This window comes from Carassius gibelio, chromosome A19, assembly GCF_023724105.1.
Source record: "Carassius gibelio isolate Cgi1373 ecotype wild population from Czech Republic chromosome A19, carGib1.2-hapl.c, whole genome shotgun sequence".
NCBI classification, from domain to species: Eukaryota; Metazoa; Chordata; class Actinopteri; order Cypriniformes; family Cyprinidae; genus Carassius; species Carassius gibelio.
The window spans coordinates 2722501-2741549 of record NC_068389.1 but is presented as its reverse complement, the minus strand read 5'-3'; the positions used below and the strand labels follow the sequence as shown (position 1 = coordinate 2741549).

The window sequence follows — 19049 nt, the reverse complement described above, 5'->3', positions numbered from 1 at the left end:
CCCACCAGGTCCATCCCGATGCGCTCGAAGGGCACCTCAATGATCGGCAGCGGGATCAGCGGGCTAGGGGGAGGAGTATGTGGCGAGGTCCGTTGGCACGTTGGGCACGCTTGGCAGTACCGCGTGACATCCGCCTCCAGTCCTGGCCAGTGGAAGCGGTCCCGGATCCGTTGCACAGTGTTTTGGGCGCCGAGGTGGCCAGCCATCGGGTGGGCGTGGGCGAGTTCCAAGACCGCCGGGACTTTGCTCCGCGGTACCACCAACAGCGTCTTTTCCTCCCCCCTCCGCTGGCCGACATAATAGAGCAGGCCGTTTTGGATGATGAAGTGGGGTGTGGGGTGGGGAGCCGGTTGTAGATCCTCCCCTTCCGCCACCCGCACTTGAGACCAGCAATGCTTGAGGCGCTCGTCCCCACGCTGCTCTTTGGCGAGCGTCCCCCCTCCCGCTATCTGCTGGAAGACATCGAAGAACAGGTTAGAGTTTTGGGAGGGGGACTCACCTCCTCGAGGGCTGTCTGACGTTAGCAGCGCGGGGCCTCGTCGAGGGCGCCTTGCTGGACTCCGGCGTCGGCGGTTCCCGGCCGGGCTAGCAGGCTGTGTGCTGGAGGTGAGGAGCTGATCGAACCCCGGCCAATCCCGGCCGAGGAGAACGGGTACCGGTAGGTTCCTTAAGATTCCCACTTCGACGGGCCAGGAACCAGGTGTCGCGGTGATGGTCACTCTCCGGGCCGGCACATGCCTGGTATCCCCGTGCACGCACGTTATCGCCAGCCGGGCCCTGGAACCTGTTCGGGGTGGAAGGACAGTCGGTTGTATCAGGCTTACCCCGCTGCCCGAGTCGAGGACGGCGACGAATGGCCGGCCGTTGATGCGCACCCTGGCCCGTGGTGCCTTCGGCGCTGGACCGTGGACTGAACAGCCTGCTAGCCATGTCCGTCCTGGGGAACGCGGCGGCTCGGTGGGCATTGGCTCGTCCTGGGGGCCGGGAACCGCAGGCCTGCTCACGGGTCGCTGGGTGCCCTCCGGCGAGCGTCGCTCCTGGACCACCCTTCGGGGAAAAGGCGGCGCTCGCTCCCCTATCTCCCGGTGTTGGGCGGCCTCCGCCAGCTCAATGGCCTCCACGAGCCCGTCGAGATCGGTGGGATTCCTCATGCCAGCCGCCTGCCTCAACGCGCGGGGAAGGGCGCGGAGGAGTCGGTCGATCACCACACGCTCAGCTACCTGGTGTACGGAGGGACCCCCGGCCAACAGCCAATGTTGGGCCAACCGGGATAGTTCGGCCGCCTGGGCGTGAGCGGGCTGTCGAGCTCGATATTCCCAGTCATGGAACTGCTGCGCCGCACAGATTGGGGAAAGGCCTTCTCGGCCTAGGATCTCCTTCTTCACCTCTCCATAGTTCCGGCTTCTCTCGGCCGTCATGGTGAAATACGCCTGCTGCGCTTCCCCGGTCAGCAGCGGCGCGAGGAGACGGGCCCACTCGTCCTCTGGCCACGCCTCCCGGACTGCGGTGGCCTCAAACATCCGAAGATACATCTCCACGTCGTCATGTGACGTCATTCTTGGCATCAGCTGGACGGCTTGGACACGGGGGTCAGGCAGCGGCGTGCGGTGGGCGGCGGCGCGGAGGGCGGCGAGCTCACGTTCGGCGTCTCCTTGACGTGAGGCCATGTGCTCCACTATTTGTTGCTGGCGGATGCTCACCTCGGTGAGGTGCTTCAGCAGTTCTTCCATGCCGGGGGAGGAGCGGCCGCCTGTGAAAACAGAGCAGAACAAATGACAGGGGGAACAAAAAGGAAACAGAAAAAAAAACAAACGGGTGGCTTTAAGGGTCTCCTCAGGGGTCGGTTGTCGGTGTCCACCTCACACTCTTGCCCGCATTCTCCACCAGTGTGGCGGGGTGAGGAACTACACGACAACCGATGGAAGAGAAAAGTCCCCGAAGGGTGGATTTATTAGATGAAAGTGCTCTGGGTGAAGGCGGTGCTCTCCGTGGCGCTTTAAGTCCCTCGTGCTCGCTGTGTCCTGAGTGGTGGATCCCGTGCTGTGCTCTCCTTGGTGGGGGCTGACGGTCACACGCTGCTCTCTGGAAAAGAGGAGGTAAGGGTTAGCGTCTTTGTCAGGAGACATTCCTCACCACTCTGTCTTCCTCCTCTGCCTAAGTAGGCACTGCTTGATGAGCTGCAGGTGCGACCGCTCAGCCCGTGATGAGCTCGTGGCGGTGATTCCGGTGTGTTGCCAGGGCGACGCTGACGAGCGCTCGGGACGCATGTCACAGCATGTACAGCACTCAATACTTAGTTGTGGTTCCTTTTGCCTGAATTACCGCAGCAACGCGGCGTGGCATGGAGTCGATCAGTCTGTGGCACTGCTCAGGTGTTATGAGGGCCCAGGTTGCTCTGATAGTGGCCTTCAGCTCTTCTGCATTATTGGATCTGGCATGTCACATCTTCCTCTTCACAATACCCCATAGAGTTTCTATAGAGTTAAGGTCAGGCGAGTCTGCTGGCCAATTAAGAACAGGGATACCATGGTTCTTAAACCAGGTACTGGTAGCTTTGGCACTGTGTGCAGGTGCCAAGTCCTGTTGGAAAATGAGATCTGCATTTCCATAAAGTTGGTCAGCAGCAGGAAGCATAAAGTGCTCTAAAACTTCCTGGTATACGACTGTGTTGACCTTTGACCTCAGAAAACACAATGGACCAACACCAGCAGATGACATGGCACCCCAAACCATCACTGACTGTGGAAACTTTACACTGGACCTCAAGCAACGTGGATTGTGTGCCTCTCCTCTCTTCCTCCAGACTCTGGGCCACTGATTTCCAAAGGAAATGTAAAATCTACTTTCATCAGAGAACATAACTGTGGTCCACTCAGCAGAAGTCCAGTCCTTTTTGAAGCGAGACGCTTCTGACGCTGTCTGTTGTTCAAGAGTGTCTTGACACAAGGAATGTGAAGCTGAAACCCAGGTCTTGCATACGTCTGTGTGTAGTGGTTCTTGAAGCACTGACTCCAGCTGCAGTCCACTCTTTGTGAATCTCCCCCACATTTTTTAATGGGTTTTGTTTCACAATCCTCTCCAGGGTTATCCCTATTGCTTGTACACTTGTTTCTAACACCTCTTTTCCTTCCCTTCTCCTCTCTATTAATGTGCTTGGACACAGAGCTCTGTGAACAGCCAGCCTCTTTTGCAATATTCTCAATGTTACCCAGAAAACAGGATACAGGTTTAACTCTTTTGAAATACTTCTGTTAAATGTTACTCTGTCAGACATGCAAAAGAAATCTAATGTATCTCTTGCTCTGGCTACTGTGTATAGACCACCAGGGCCGTATACAGAATTCCTAAAAGAATTTGCAGATTTCCTCTCAGACCTTCTAGTTACAGTTGATAAGGCGCTAATCATGGGAGATTTTAATATTCACGTTGATAATGCAAATGATACATTAGGACTTGCATCTACTGACCTAATAAACTCTTTTGGAATCAAGCAAAATGTCACCGGGCCCACTCATCGTTTTAATCATACACTAGATTTAATTATATCGCATGGAATCGATCTTACTGCTATAGACATTGTACCTCAAAGTGATGATATTACAGACCATTTCCTTGTATCGTGCATGCTGCGTATAACTGATATTAACTATATGTCACAGCGATACCGTCTGGGCAGAACTATTGTTCCAGCCACCAAAGAAAGATTCGCCAATAACCTGCCTGATCTATCTCAACTGCTATTTGTACCCAAAAATACACATGAATTAGACGAAATTACTGACAACATGGGCACTATTTTCTCTAATACATTAGAAGCTGTTGCCCCAATCAAATTGAAAAAAGTTAGAGAAAAACGTACTGTACCATGGTATAACAGTAATACTCACTCTCTCTCAAGAAAGTAACTCGTAGTCTTGAACGCAAATGGAGAAAAACTAACTTAGAAGTTTTTAGGATTGCATGGAAAAACAGTATGTCCAGCTATAGACAGGCTCTAAAAACTGCTAGGGCAGAGCATATACACAAACTCATTGAAAATAACCAAAACAATCCAAGGTTTTTATTTAGCACAGTGGCTAAGTTAACAAATTACCAGACGCCACCTGATTCAAATATTCCACCAACGTTAAATAGTAATGACTTTATGAATTTCTTCACTGATAAAATAGATAACATTAGAAATACAATAGCGAATGTAGATTCTACAGCATCTAACACTTCAGTTTCATCCATCGCACCCAAAGATAAATTGCAGTGCTTTACAACCATAGGACAGGAAGAGCTAAATAAACTTATCACTGTATCTAAACCAACAACATGTTTATTAGATCCTGTACCCACTAAATTACTGAAAGAGCTGTTACCTGTAGCCGAAGAACCGCTTCTCAATATCATAAACTCGTCGTTATCTTTAGGACACGTCCCAAAACCATTCAAGCTGGCGGTTATCAAGCCTCTTATTTAAGAAACCAAAACTAGATCCTAGTGTACTGTCAAATTATAGGCCAGTACACAGTACACTACACTTATATTTCAAATCTTCCATTTATGTCTAAAATTTTAGAAAAAGTTGTGTCTGCTCAATTGAGCACCTTCCTACATAAAAATGATCTGTATGAAGAATTTCAGTCAGGTTTTAGGCCCCACCATAGCACAGAAACTGCACTTGTTAAAATTACAAATGACCTGCTCCTTGCGTCAGACCAAGGCTGCATCTCATTTCTAGTCTTACTTGATCTTAGTGCTGCGTTCAACACCATAGATCATGACATACTCATAGATTGATTACAAAACTATACAGGTATTCAAGGGCAGGCTCTAAGATGGTTTAGATCCTACCTGTCTGATCGCTACCATTTTGTTTACTTAAATTGGGAGTCATCTCATTTATCACCAGTAAAATATGGAGTTCCACAAGGATCCGTCCTAGGTCCCCTTCTATTTTCAGTATACATGTTGCCCCTTGGTAATATTATTAGAAAATACGGAATTAGCTTCCACTGTTATGCTGATGATACTCAGCTATATATCTCAACGAGACCAGATGAAACTTCCCAATTATCTAAGCTAATGGAGTGTGTTAAAAATTTAAAAGATTGGATGACAAATAATTTTCTCCAATTAAATTCGGATAAGACAGAGATACTAATTATTGGACCAAAAACACTACACAGAATCTTGTAGATTACAATCTGCAACTAGAAGGATGTAGTGTTACTTCCTCTACAGTCAGAAATCTGGGTGTTATATTAGACAGCAATTTGTCTTTTGAAAATCATATTTCCAATGTTACAAAAACTGCATTCTTCCATCTTAGAAACATTGCCAAGCTACGAAACATGTTATCTGTTTCTGATGCAGAAAAGCTAGTTCATGCATTCATGACCTCTAGACTGGACTATTGTAATGCACTTCTAGGTGGTTGTCCTGCTTCGTCAATAAACAAGCTACAGGTAGTCCAAAATGCAGCAGCTAGAGTCCTTACGAGGTCAAGAAAATATGATCATATTACCCCAATTTTACAGTCTCTGCACTGGCTACCTATTAAGTTCCGCATCAGGTACAAATTATCATTACTTACCTATAAGGCCCTAAATGGTTTAGCTCCAGCGTACCTAACTAGCCTTCTACCACGCTACAACCCATCACGCACCCTAAGGTCACAAAACGCTGGACTTTTGGTCGTTCCTAGGATAGCGAAGTCCTCTAAAGGAGGTAGAGCTTTCTCACATTTGGCTCCCAAACTCTTGAATAGCCTTCCTGATAATGTTCGGGGTTCAGACACACTCTCTCTGTTTAAATCTAGATTAAAAACACATCTCTTTCGTCAAGCATTCAAATAATGTATCTTTTAAATTGTGAGTGTAGTTGCATCTGATCAAAGGTGCTTTTTTATTCATTAGCTTGGGTTAAACTAATTTTACTTTGTTGGATCAGCAGCTATGCTAATGATGTCTGTATTTTGTTTCTATGTTTCGCCACGGGATTCACATCCCGTGGTAACTAGGATTTACAAAAGCTCCAGTCTGGATCCAGAACACCTGAGAAGAGATGATGCTGACCCTCAGAGGACCTCAGATGATGCTAACCCTGAATCAACAAACAGAACTAACAATTATTGCTAAATGTGTGACTGAATCATATAATAACTTAATTAATAATATTGATAGCTCATCGTCTAGCTGACTACGTCTTGTATTATTATTATTATTATTTTTATTTTTTCTAAAATCCTGTCAAATGTGCACAAACTACTAGCTACTACTAAATATTGTAGAAACATAATTTTCTGTAAAGTTGCTTTGTAACGATTTGTTTTGTAAAAAGCGCTATACAAATAAACTTGAATTGAATTGAATGACCTTCTGTGTGTTGCTCTCCTTGTGCAAGGTGTCAGTAGTCGTCTTTTCGACAACTGTCAAGTCAGCAGTCTTCCCCATGATTGTGTAGCCTACAGAACTAGACTGAGCGACCATTTAAAGGCCTTTGCAGGTGTTTTGAGTTAATTAGCTGATTAGACTGTGGCACCAGGTGTCTCCAATATTGAACCCTTTCAGAATATTCTAATTTTCTGAGATACTTAATTTGGGATTTTCCTTAGTTGTCAGTTATCATCAAAATTACAAGAAATCCTTTTTGAATGCAATTAGTGAAATCAAGTTTTTGATATTCTAATTATATCTAATTATAAATTGACCAGCACCTGTATTATATCTGACTATTGTGAATACAGAGAGTCTCCTTCACTAACTGATGCATGTAGGTATTGAGGCTCAACAGAGCAAACATTTCACTCGAGCTTGCGAGGTCATACTACTTACTGTTTCATACTAATACTTAAATATCTTAGTTGTCATACAGTTTATCATTTTAATAGGTCTGAAATTTGGGGATGGGGAAAAAACATGATGATGCAAATGTTGTTAAACTGCAAAAGGCAATATCATTAAATGTCACTGTACATTTCAAAATAAAAACGTGGAGCTGTTAAAAGCATTTTATAATACGGTTTAATTTATCATTTAATTATATTTTGTATGAATTCTTCATTTAAGTTTTTCCTCTTTCTCTTGATTTCCTTGGCTTAAATAGCTTGTAAAAGCACCGTGCGTATTTTACTTTCACTTTTAGCAGCAATTCGGCATTAATTAATAATTAATTCAATTCAAACAACAACAAAATACAACAAAGAACATTAGAACTTTTATTAACAAAATGAATAAAAATACACCATGCTATATGCCTCATATAAAAGAACAAATAACTTGCTTAAGTTTAAATGGCTATTGTTATAAAACTAAAAATCAATAAAGAATGAAGAACATCATTATTAAATGTTGAAAGTTTATTATTAAAACAAATAATAATTTTTGGAGGCATGGCAATTAAACAATTTAAAATAAAGAAAAAAAACCGGCTTAAAATAAAAATCTACCATAACTGTGGAACCAAATAAATGAGAAACAGTTTAAAATTTTAACAGTTTACAAATAATAATAAAACTGCCGCGTTGGGCAAGTGACGTTGTGCGTGTTGTGGGTTAACACCGGTATCATTGTCAACACAGTCTATCACAGCAAGCTTGTTGACTGTGTGTTTGTGCGCGTGCACTTGGATGCGTTAAATGCAGAGCACAAATTCAGAGTATGGGTCACCAAACTTGGTCACACTTCACTTCACTACTGTGTAAGAGCTCTCATTCTCTAAAGGTGTGCTCTTGCATAAGTGCACACACGACAATATCTTCAAGTTAACTGGCTGAAGTGTAATTAACAGTTTTTATGTACTGTAGGAATAGGTCAAGGTCACACATGATTTAGTTAAGTCATTTTTATTTGTATATCACTCATAATCCTTGTTTCAGTGCGGTCTAACAGTGTTTGTGAAACCCTCCTGTGTGTGTAGTGAAAGTGGAAAAGTTTCTTCAGCCAATAACCTACACTAAACGCAGTATGTTCATTAGTCTGGATAAGACTTAATTTAGGATTATTTTCTAATAATACGTAACATTTTGGCTTATGTTTTCATCGATTGCTAGGCCATCAGGAGTGTTTTTTCCCCTTAAATAGTCTTTTATTTCCATGTGAAAACCATTTTTATGTCCAAATACATCTGCAGGGTTATTGAATGAAGCACATAATCGGGTTGAATGTCTTGCCTTTTATATTTCTGAACTACTGCTTCTGTTTCCGGGCATACTAATTCTGTTTTATCTCTTACTCTGGAGCAGTATTCTTCGAGCCCCTTGGGCACATCAACTGGCTTGGCTGCTTCCCTTCAAGTCCATCCCAGATTACGTTTATTCCCAGTTCTCAACTCCTGACATCTCACCGGAAGGACAGCAACTGCAGTTAGACATCTGTGCCTTGTGTGAAAAGGTACATGGTTTCATTCATTCCGTTTCTACAATTTTAATTCTGCTGTAAATTAGTGTAGAACAAATTTTGTTAGGTGTCAAAGAAGAACTAAGTAAATGACTGTTTATACTTGTACTGGTGGGGTTAGGGTGAAACCTTCATAAATGGCAAAGGAAGAATACTGAACCAGTTCTTGCACATTGATATGAAAAAAATGGCTGGGGTGAAAAGAGTACTAAAACAATTTAAACACTACCGTTTAGAGGTCAACCGATAGTGGATTTGCCGATACCTAGGTTGGACTACACTGGCTTATATCAATTAATTAACTGATAGTTTTTAAAATGGATACTGAACAAAAACCAAAATGTTTCATTTTACAAAAAAAAAGAAAAAAAAAACTGTACTGAACCATACTAGTATTTTTAGTTGTAATAATAATTGTAAACAGCAGAAGTAATCGTACGTTAACATTACCACACTTTAATAGGGCCCTATGAAATCTTTTTTTTTTTATTTCCAAATTCCATTATATAACTTTTCTGGATTCTGTTTTTCCCATTTAATTTTTTTTTCCCAATCCTTTTTAATAGTCAAGTCACCTTTATTTATATAGCGCTTTAAACAAAATCCATTGCGTCAATGAAACCGAACAACATTCATTAGGAAAACAGTGTGTCAATAATGCAAAATGACAGTTAAAGGCAGTTCATCATTGAATTCAGTGATGTCATCTCTGTTCAGTTTAAATAGTGTCTGTGCATTTATTTGCAATCAAGTCAAAGATATCACTGTAGATGAAGTGACCTTAACTAAGCCAGCCAGAGGAGACAGCGGCAAGGAACCGAAACTCCATCGGTGACCGAATGGGGAAAAACCAGGCTCAGTCGTGGGGCAAGTTCTCCTCAAAACCATCTATCATCTAAAATCATCTATATCCTGTGGTCTTGTCCTGGTGCTCCTCTGAGACAAGGTCTTTACAGGGGATCTGTATCTGGGGCTCTAGTTGTCCTGGTCTCCGCTGTCTTTCAGGGCAGTAGAGGTCCTTTCTAGGTGCTGATCCACCATTTGGTCTGGATATGTACTGGATCCGGGCGACTGCAGTGACCCTCTGATCTGGATACAGACTGGATCTGGTGGCCACGGTGACCTTGGAATAAGACAGAAAAAGACTAATATTAGCGTAGATGCCATTCTTCTAATGATGTAGCAAGTACATAGAGTGTTATGGGAAGTGTTTCCGGTTCCGGTTTACCTAATTAATGCATTATAATAATCTAACCTTGAGGTCATAAATGCATGGATTAGCATTTCTTCATTTGACATTGAGAGCATAGGCCGTAATTTAGATATATTTTTGAGATGGAAAATGGCAGTTTACAAATGCTAGAAATGTGGCTTTCTAAGGAAAGATTGCGATCAAATAGCACACCTAGGTTCCTAACTGATGACGAAGAATTGACAGAGCAGCCATCAAGTCTTAGACAGTGTTCTAGGTTATTACATGCAGAGTTTTTAGGTCCTATAATTAACACCTGTTTTTTTTCCAGAATTTAGCAGTAAGAAATTACTCGTTATCCAGGTTTTTACATTGACTATGCATTCCATTAGTTTTTCAGATTGGTGTGTTTCACCAGGCCGCGAAGAAAAATAGAGTGGAGTATCATCAGCATAACAGTGAAAGCTAACACCATGTTTCCTGATGATATCTCCCAAGGGTAACATAAAAAGCGTGAAGAGTAGCGGCCCTAGTACTGAGCCTTGAGGTACTCCATACTGCACTTGTGATCGATATGATACATCTTCACTCACTGCTACGAACTGATGGCGGTCATATAAGTACGATTTAAATCATGCTAATGCACTTCCATCAATGCCAACAAAGTGTTCAAGTCTATGCAAAAGAATGCTGTGGTCAGTTATGTCAAACACATCACTAAGTTCCAATAAAACTAATAGAGAGATACAACCACGATCAGATGATCGGGATCGGTCTATAATTAACTAGTTATTTGGGGTCAAGTTGTGGTTTTTTTATGAGAGGCATCTCTTAGGAACAGGAGGAAGAGAACAGGTCCTGCTGGTTGTGCTCTGCTTGCCAACCAAGGCTTGGTTCTTGGAGCTCAAGTTCCTGTCAACATTCTCTCTCTGACAAATTAACCTGAGGGAGGACCTTCTTTCTCTGTGGCATGGCACAAATGCCCAGACCTCTGGACAGGACATGGAAGACATGAGTTGGCTATCACTTAACACTATCTAGCCTAGTGGCATGGTGATGGTAATGAACCCAATCTCTCAAGCCAGAGCCCCCTATACAAGGCAGCTGCATGAAGTTGCGTCTTTTTGCAAACTGGTTTTCTTCCTGAAAGGAAGGCCCACAAAGACATGCCATTGGGTCAGAACACAAGAGATCCCATAGCTATATCCATTGGTGGCCAACCCGAATGCTGGACACCACATGCCACTGCAGTAGACATACTGTATCTTGCAGTATTAAGGCCAGCCATTTATATATTAATTGGAAATTTGTGAAAATGGACATTTTCTAGTAGTTTTAGAAAGAAAATTTACAATTAACTCACTTGGAAGCTAGAAGGCTCCCTTTTTTTGGATCAATAGACTACACAATAATGCAAGATGGGTTGGTTTTTGAACTTTGAATTTAAATTATTTTTTTTTTTTTATTATTATTCCTTTTTATAGTAAATTCATCTTTCAAATCCATCCATGAATCCCTGGCTCTGGAGAGTGAGCGAGTCAGACAAGCTTGGGCTGGTACTGACCTTCGGCAGTCAACCTCCGATCAGTTGGCCACATTGTGCACAACCCTCTCAGAGGTAATCTTTTTATTTTTATTATTATTATTATTATTATTATTTTTCCTCCTTGTTCAAGATGGAGCTAGTACACTTCTGACAACACTGAGCTGCTACTACTACTAGTATCACCTATAAGCACTGCAGAATGAGAAATAAGATGAATATTTTGTGGTGAATAAAATAATGATAGACCTTTTAGAATCATTTATTTAGTAAGAGGGTTTTTTTTAATACATTTTTTACCATTTTATGTCCTGATATTTGAAGAATTAATTGTAATTCTATATATATATATATATATATATATATATATATATATATATGTATGTATGTATGTATGTATGTGTGTGTGTGTATATATATATGTGTATATATATATATGTGTGTATATATATGTATATATATGTGTATATATATGTATGTATGTATATGTATATATGTATGTGTGTATCTGTATGTATGCATGTGTATGTACAATATGTGTGTGCGTGTATGCATGTCTATGACTGTATTGTCATGTATGCTCTCATGCTTTATGCTTAAAGGTGACATCAGATGCCCATTTCACACAAGTTGTCGTGTTTCTTTTTATATTATTTCTGAAATAATTTTTAACACATTTTGGTTAAAATTCCTCAGCGGTTTTGAAAACGTTTTAACTTGTCAAACCAGCTCTGTTCACAGAGACCGTTTTGGTTCATGGCTCTTTAAATGCTAATGAGCTACTGTTCACCCCATTTATATCTTCCGTACTACTAACTCATACACTAACATTAGGTTTGTTCAACATGCTTCAGCCCTGCACAGACCGATCGGTGTATGACGTCAAAGTACGGTGCATGTGATTAGAAAGCAGATGAATCTTTAAGCGGAAGATAGTTTATTTGAATTTTGACAGTCTCAGAAAAATATTTGCAGGAATCTCATTTTTAATGATATTCTTCAGATTTGAAATAGAAACTCATGAGATATGTGACTTTCAACCCATTACTCTTCTAGATTGCTCCAGGACTGTATTTTTATATCAAATGAAAAGAGAAAATTCTTTGTGGTAACATTTTTTTCAAGGTACTTCAGTGTCTATAACTTTTAATATTTTGGAGCATAATCAATTCTGGTTGATTTAAAAAGTAAAGCCCAAAGGGTCTACTTTCCAAAGACTCCAAAATTAAGTGTGTAACACACTGACGTTCTTAAAGGTCACTTTTTTTTTTTTTTTAAGCTTTGTGTTTGCAGTGTGCAATATAACATGCGTTCATGTTTCGCGCGTAAAAAAACACAGTATTTTTCACCCAATTCACCTATCTTTTCACTGTCATAAAAACGGGCTGATGATTTCTTGTTCTGTGAAGTCCCTCTTTCAGAAATACGTGACTAGTTCTGATTGGGCCAGCGGTTCCTGTGTTGTGATTCGACACCAGCTGAGTGCACCTAGCCTCCTGGAAACGTGATTGGGCTAGTTTTGGTCTAGTTTTGAGAAACAAGTGGGCAGGATTTGTTTTGAAAACCTGGCAATCTTGATCTGAACGTACGTGCTGGAGATGTACTTCTAATCACAGGAGCGCCGTTACTGATGATATGTGCATGAAAATCGCGTTTTTTTTTTTTTTTTTTTGCTCAGCCGTATCATCTAGTTAACAAAGCTAAACAGTGTTGCCCTTTTTGTAATAAGTTACAGAAACTGTTAAATGCACCAACTTACATAATAAAATACACTTACCGGTTGTAGTCCATAAACAACGCCTTCTCCAGACAAAGAGGGAACTTTTCAATTTTTCAAGAATAATCTTTGTGCGAATTCAGCATTAAACTGATTGAGATTGAGGTAGCTGTCCTCAGAAAAATGTGCTGCACATAGTTTTATATGTGGATTATAATTTTCGGGAACATTGTTAAACATAAGTTGTAAACATTAATCTCCAAGTACAGCGTCCCTGGGAAGCCCAAACAATGATGATTGGACTCCGAGATGAAAATAACAGAGGTTCGACGACATGGCGACAAACAAAAACACAGCTCTTCCTTCCTAGTCGGAGTGCAACAAGACCAAGCCCTTTTTGTGTATTCATGTGGGCGGAGGTTAGTAAAAAAACTGTTTTAGTGACGTAATTACTGCAGGAACTAGAGGGATGTAGTCCAAACAGGTAGTTCGTTGTAGGCGAATTGTTAAATAAAATATCTTGCTTGCCATTGAACTTTGAGCTTTATAATTTTACAGATATTATTTATACTCTAACAACAACATTACACACTAACTAAAGTTTAAAACATGGGATCACGAAGAGCCGGATCTTTAATATCCCATTATCTATAAGCTATATGTAAATGTAATTGCATGTTATTACTGCATTTAACAACTAATATTATATTAATATTAACTTTTTTTCTGCCCCCCCCCTCCCCTACAAATGATTTATCGCACTGAATAAGACAAAAAGGACATAATGGACTGTAGAAAAGTGCTTAAAGATATAATAGCCTTATAATAAAAAAAGCTATACTGAACGTGTGAAGAAAAGAAAAAAAGACCACAAATTGATTGCTAGGCCTACTATAGATGCATATAAAAGTGGAAAAATGTTTAGTAATATTTTGCAATTAAAACCTCTAAGCACAAACGAATGGAGCCATTGGCATGGACTGAGAGCTCCCTGCATTAGCATATATTTGTATATTCCTAGGAGAAATGTTTAGTATGGTAATGGCACAAATCAAGCACGAATTAGAAAATGTTTGACTTTCAGTAAAAAATAAAAAAAGCAAATGAAAAAATAAAATAAAAAAGGTCACAGTTTCAACTTAATGTTGCCTTGAAATTTAAGCCTAGTCAACTTTGAAATATAAAGTCAGTAAAACGTGGAGCTGACTAAACTTATAATTTTAAAGCAGCACAATTTTTTTTGTTATTTAAGAAGAGGGCATGGTTGTTTCCTTTAATGGCACAAACGAATGGCACTGGTTTGGAGGACCGCATGGGGTGGAGAATGACGTCACTGACCCGTTTTGTATTTCTTAATTTGAGGACTGTATATAGATAGTGTACATTTGAATGGCACAAACCATGATTTAGAATTATTTTTGGAATGATTTAGATTGCATGGGGTGGAGAGTGATGTCACTGTTCATAAAAGGTTTAATTGTTTGTTATATAAAAGCGGTCATAGGTATAGGGTTTCTTTTAACAGCACATATCGGGCACAAATGAATGGCACCAGTTTGGAGAGATTTGGACACCATTTGGTGGAGAGTGACATCACTGCTCAGAGTTGTTTTTGTTATTCCTGAGGAGAAATATATTTGACGTTCATTTCAACAGCACAAATAGAGCACAAATTAATGACACCAGTTTTGGGTGATTTAGACAAACTGGGGTGGAGAGTAACATCACAGTCTCCGAAAATAGTATGATTATATCTATGGAAGGAAAATATATACAGTGTTTTTTTATAATTGCACAAATGGGCACAAATTGAGCACAAACGAACTATGCTGGTTTGTAGTGATTTATAGTGATGGAGTGGAGACTGACGTCACACGGCCAAAAAGATTGTTTAATCTCAAACACCAAATCAGCACAAACGTAGGTAGCACAAACTAATGGCATAATTAAGGTGATTTATTTCTTTTCATGGGGTACCAAGTTCACAGAGGTCACGATGCATCTCAAACAAGCCTATTCATACAGACAAAAAGTTATTTTTTTCCCCTTTTACTGAACTGTTTTTCCCCTTTGACTTAATTTTTTTTTTTTTATGTTTGTTTCGTGCTAGGACAATTTAGAGTGCTGATAACAACAAAATCATCTTTCAGACCTAAGCTATTGAATGACAAAAAGAAACAAACATTGATATATCTTTAGGTCATTCATGTGTGTGTGTGTACAGGATTTACCACAAGAACAAACTTCTTATTTATTTATATATATATATATATATATATATATATATATATATATATATATATATATATATATATATATATATATATATATATAAGAAGTTTGTGCTTGTGGTAAATCCTTTGATAGTGCTTGCATTATATTGTTCGGTCTTAAATTTCATGTGCTGTTTGTTTGGGTTTCATTTGGCACTGAATATAAAGTCTGACACATTTTGTGTTGCACTGTTAGCATTTGCAAGCATGGAGTGCATCTCCATCTCATCTGCTCAAGACACAAACTCTTGCTCTGCATATACTCTGAGTTTGTGTTGCTTAACATTCTTCTGAGAAAACAGTGCATTTAATATCACTAGATTTATAAAGTAAATTTATTAACCTGTGCCCAACACAGGATAATTCATCAACCTATTTCTTTGTATGCAATTTGATGGCGATTAAAGTTGAGTTTACAGGTGGGCAAATTTTAAAATCACATTAAATCATACTGTAAAGTAGGGCTGAAATGATTCCTCGAGTAACTCAATTACAAAAAATGATCGAGGCAAATTCCTCTGTCTCCAAGCCTCTTTTAAATTATTTTAAATCTCACATCAGGTTCTTTCGCATTGATTTCTTTTTTTTTATGTGACACAACGCATTTATGCAACCACAAAGCAGAAGCAGGCACAAGCGCTGCGTCCGAAATGCCCCCTATGGAAATGCTGCAAGGAGTCAGCAGTGTTTTGATTTGAGGCAAACGTAAAGAGAACGTCGTGGGTTGTGTCCATTGCAAGATAGAGCTGGCATACCACAACTAGGGCCCTAGGATTTACGCGATGCAGAAAACATGGAGGAAATCGCGGAATCCAGACATAAAAACGGAATTTACAGTTAAACGCGGAATGGCCCAGAATTTGCCACATTTTGAATGAATTAATCAAAAATAGGTCATTTCACTTACATCAAATCACGATATGGACTAATATCTGTAAATATTAAGCCAGAACAGTCTATTTAAATATGAATCCTGCATGTTCTGCGTGTCTGTGTTAATGAATGGAGCAGAAGCGCTTCTTCATTTATTTACACACACACTGAAGCGCGTGACGCTCGCGGTAATTTCAGCGTCTGCTGTCTCACTAAATAAAGATGTGAACACATGAACAACATCTCCAGAACTGCTCTGACAGTCACTTCATGAGCATTTGACCGTTTGATTTGAGTAAAACTAGCGTCACATTAAATACACAGAACTGTAAAGGTACGTCAACCCATCAAAATAAAAGTCCGGTTTAAAGACAATTATTTAACAGATAAATATTACAACTGTTCAGCAATGTGTATATATCCTACTACTACTAAAAAAAATAACAAAATCTAACTTTTTTTTTTTATCTTTAATCACACAACATTTCTTCCATGTTTTATTTTTAATAGTAAATCCCCTTTGTTTTCCAAAAAATTAAGTCTGCTTAATTTTCAATAATTAAAAGATAAATAATTGTTTTGTGTGTTTAATGTGCATCTCACAAAATGCTTTATTTAAAACCCCAACTGAATGGCACTTAAATGCACTCAATTCATCTGTCAACTTTATTGTCATTGTTCACAGTACAAGTACAGGCAGGGAAACAATGGGTAATGATTAAATGTTTGTTTTTCATGAATGCATTGCATCGTTTGCATTTAAAAAAAAAAAAAAAAAAAAAATCTAAAAAAGGAAACTAAGTTGTTAATTTAAGAGACCCAGGAGTCTTATTTTCTCTTGCATAATTAATATTGCACTTTAAGCAAAAACGCATTTTATCTGATTACTCGATTAATTGATGGAATTTTTGGTAGAATACTCGATTACTAAAATATTCGATAGCTACAGCCCTACTGTAAAGTGAAGCATCACCAGGCCATTGGTGCCATCTTCAGGTATTCGTTAGGGCTTTGAATCTTTGCGTAGGCTTCTATTTGATTCTGACTCTAAGTGGTTTCACAGGATTATTTAAATGCTTCCCGTAAATTCTTTAAATGCATAGTCAGGGGGCAAATTACACCAGCCTTTATAGTTGGAGATCGAGGTCTTTACGGGTCCAAAATTGTGTGCCCGAACCCGACCGGGACCCGTCTATTATTTGAAAGCTGGACCCAAACCCGCCAGAAAGACAGACTCGACTGGACCCAATTGTCACACATTCCGCTTTAAATTGCTATTACAAGTCAATAAACCTGTTGCGAAAAATATAACACACTGTCTTACCTAATTCAAGGAGCTGTAGTCTCTCTTCCATCTACCTGACTCCTTGTGATGCATTACAATCCTCCGACAAGACAGTTATCCATGTTATTCCTCTCGTTATTCCAAGTCCAAGCTTAATCCACTCATTATTTCAGCTACAAAAGTTCACTTGATGTCACTGTGATGGATGACAAATTTAATAGTGCACATGTCCCTTCTGACTCGAGTTAACTCTCATATTAACCTCGACTGTTTGCCCGTCAGCAAATAAATGACGTCAGTGAACGATCGTTATTATAGTTCAATCATCTCTGTGCTCTCTGCTCTGTGTCAAGTCAGAGTCTGACCACTAAAACCTTAAGATTAAACGGTTACTATATAGTATTATAAAAATGGGAGAAAATGTGAAGCCTGGTTTGGCGGTCGAAGTGTCCCTCACTGGTTGTCATAGAAACATGACACGCGCTCGAGACTGCACATGTGTACTAGCTGGATCAATCTAAAACTAGCTTTTTAACGCAATTTGAGCATCATAGAAAACATTCATGTGATAGTTCACCTCAGATCTTGTTGCTGATTTGAAATATGAGTGTGTCAAGTCTGCACTATTATCGTGCATTAACCCTGAGTCTGTGCGCTCTGCTTCTAACGGCAGAGAGAGAGAGAGAAATCAATTCTCTTTTAATTTGCTGTAAGAAATCAAATAAACTGCTTGACAAATCATTTTTGTAATCTATATTTTTTCCTAATGGCAATTTTATGATTGTTTTATATGCTACATTTAATTAGCTATTTAAATTTTCTGCACAGAATAAGGTAGAAAATATTATAGTGCTTTACATATATTTGCTATACTTATAGTTTCTGTACTGTAATAAATGTCAGTTAGCACTGCATCTTTCATACATTTTATCTATTTGTGTTTTTGTTTTTTACGTTTCATCAGTTTATTCTGCTTTTATTTAGTTTAGCTGCAGATAAAGCCTGGCACGTCTATGAGAGCAAGATCACTTCTTTCAGTGCAAAATGCTATAGTAGCTGTTTAACTTCTCCTCTCCAACAGCGAATGATGATTTTGAAAGAAAACGCACCAGATGTCACATTTTAAACACATTTATCATTCAATGAAACTGTGTGTATGATTTAGACACATTTCTGCTCCGTCCATGTAATAAATACCCAGCTTTCAACTACTCTGGCAATGCTGTCAGTAAAATGCAGAGAGCCATTGACAAACTACTTCTCTTTAGTATAATTGGCCACGGGTCCTAAGGAGAGATCACACATCAGCTGCATCAGAGAGGAATGGAGCGCGAGCACTATCTCAGACTGTAACAGTGGAGCATGTGAGAGATAGATTCAAGGCACAAACACTGTTCAAGGTCTCCATTTATTCGTGCTTGTAGTAATTTAATGTGTATATATTTTCAAAGCATTGAATTGCTATAGAAATTCATTCGCAATAAATTCGATTCTTGGCGTTTTAAATCGATTACTGTCCGAGATCTGCGATTCACAACTGAAAAATTATGTTTCAAGATCAATGCATATACATCATCAGGGTTTGTAATCGATGCATCAAGAAAACGAGTGGATATTTATAGCCCTAGTTATTATATAATAAACTTATTACATTTATTAGCATATTAGCATATTACATTATTGTATGCCAATTTCATCAGGGTTGTTCAATAAATCAATGTAATTACTTGGTTTTGATCCTTTATTTGAAGCAATTATTCCCTCATCGATAGTTTATATATA

General features: G+C 39.6%; 1 pseudogene; it reads left to right on the top strand.

Moving 5' to 3' along the window:
* Window positions 1-19049, top strand: part of LOC127934947 (oxysterol-binding protein-related protein 6-like) — a 151169-nt pseudogene that overhangs the window by 27984 nt on the left and 104136 nt on the right.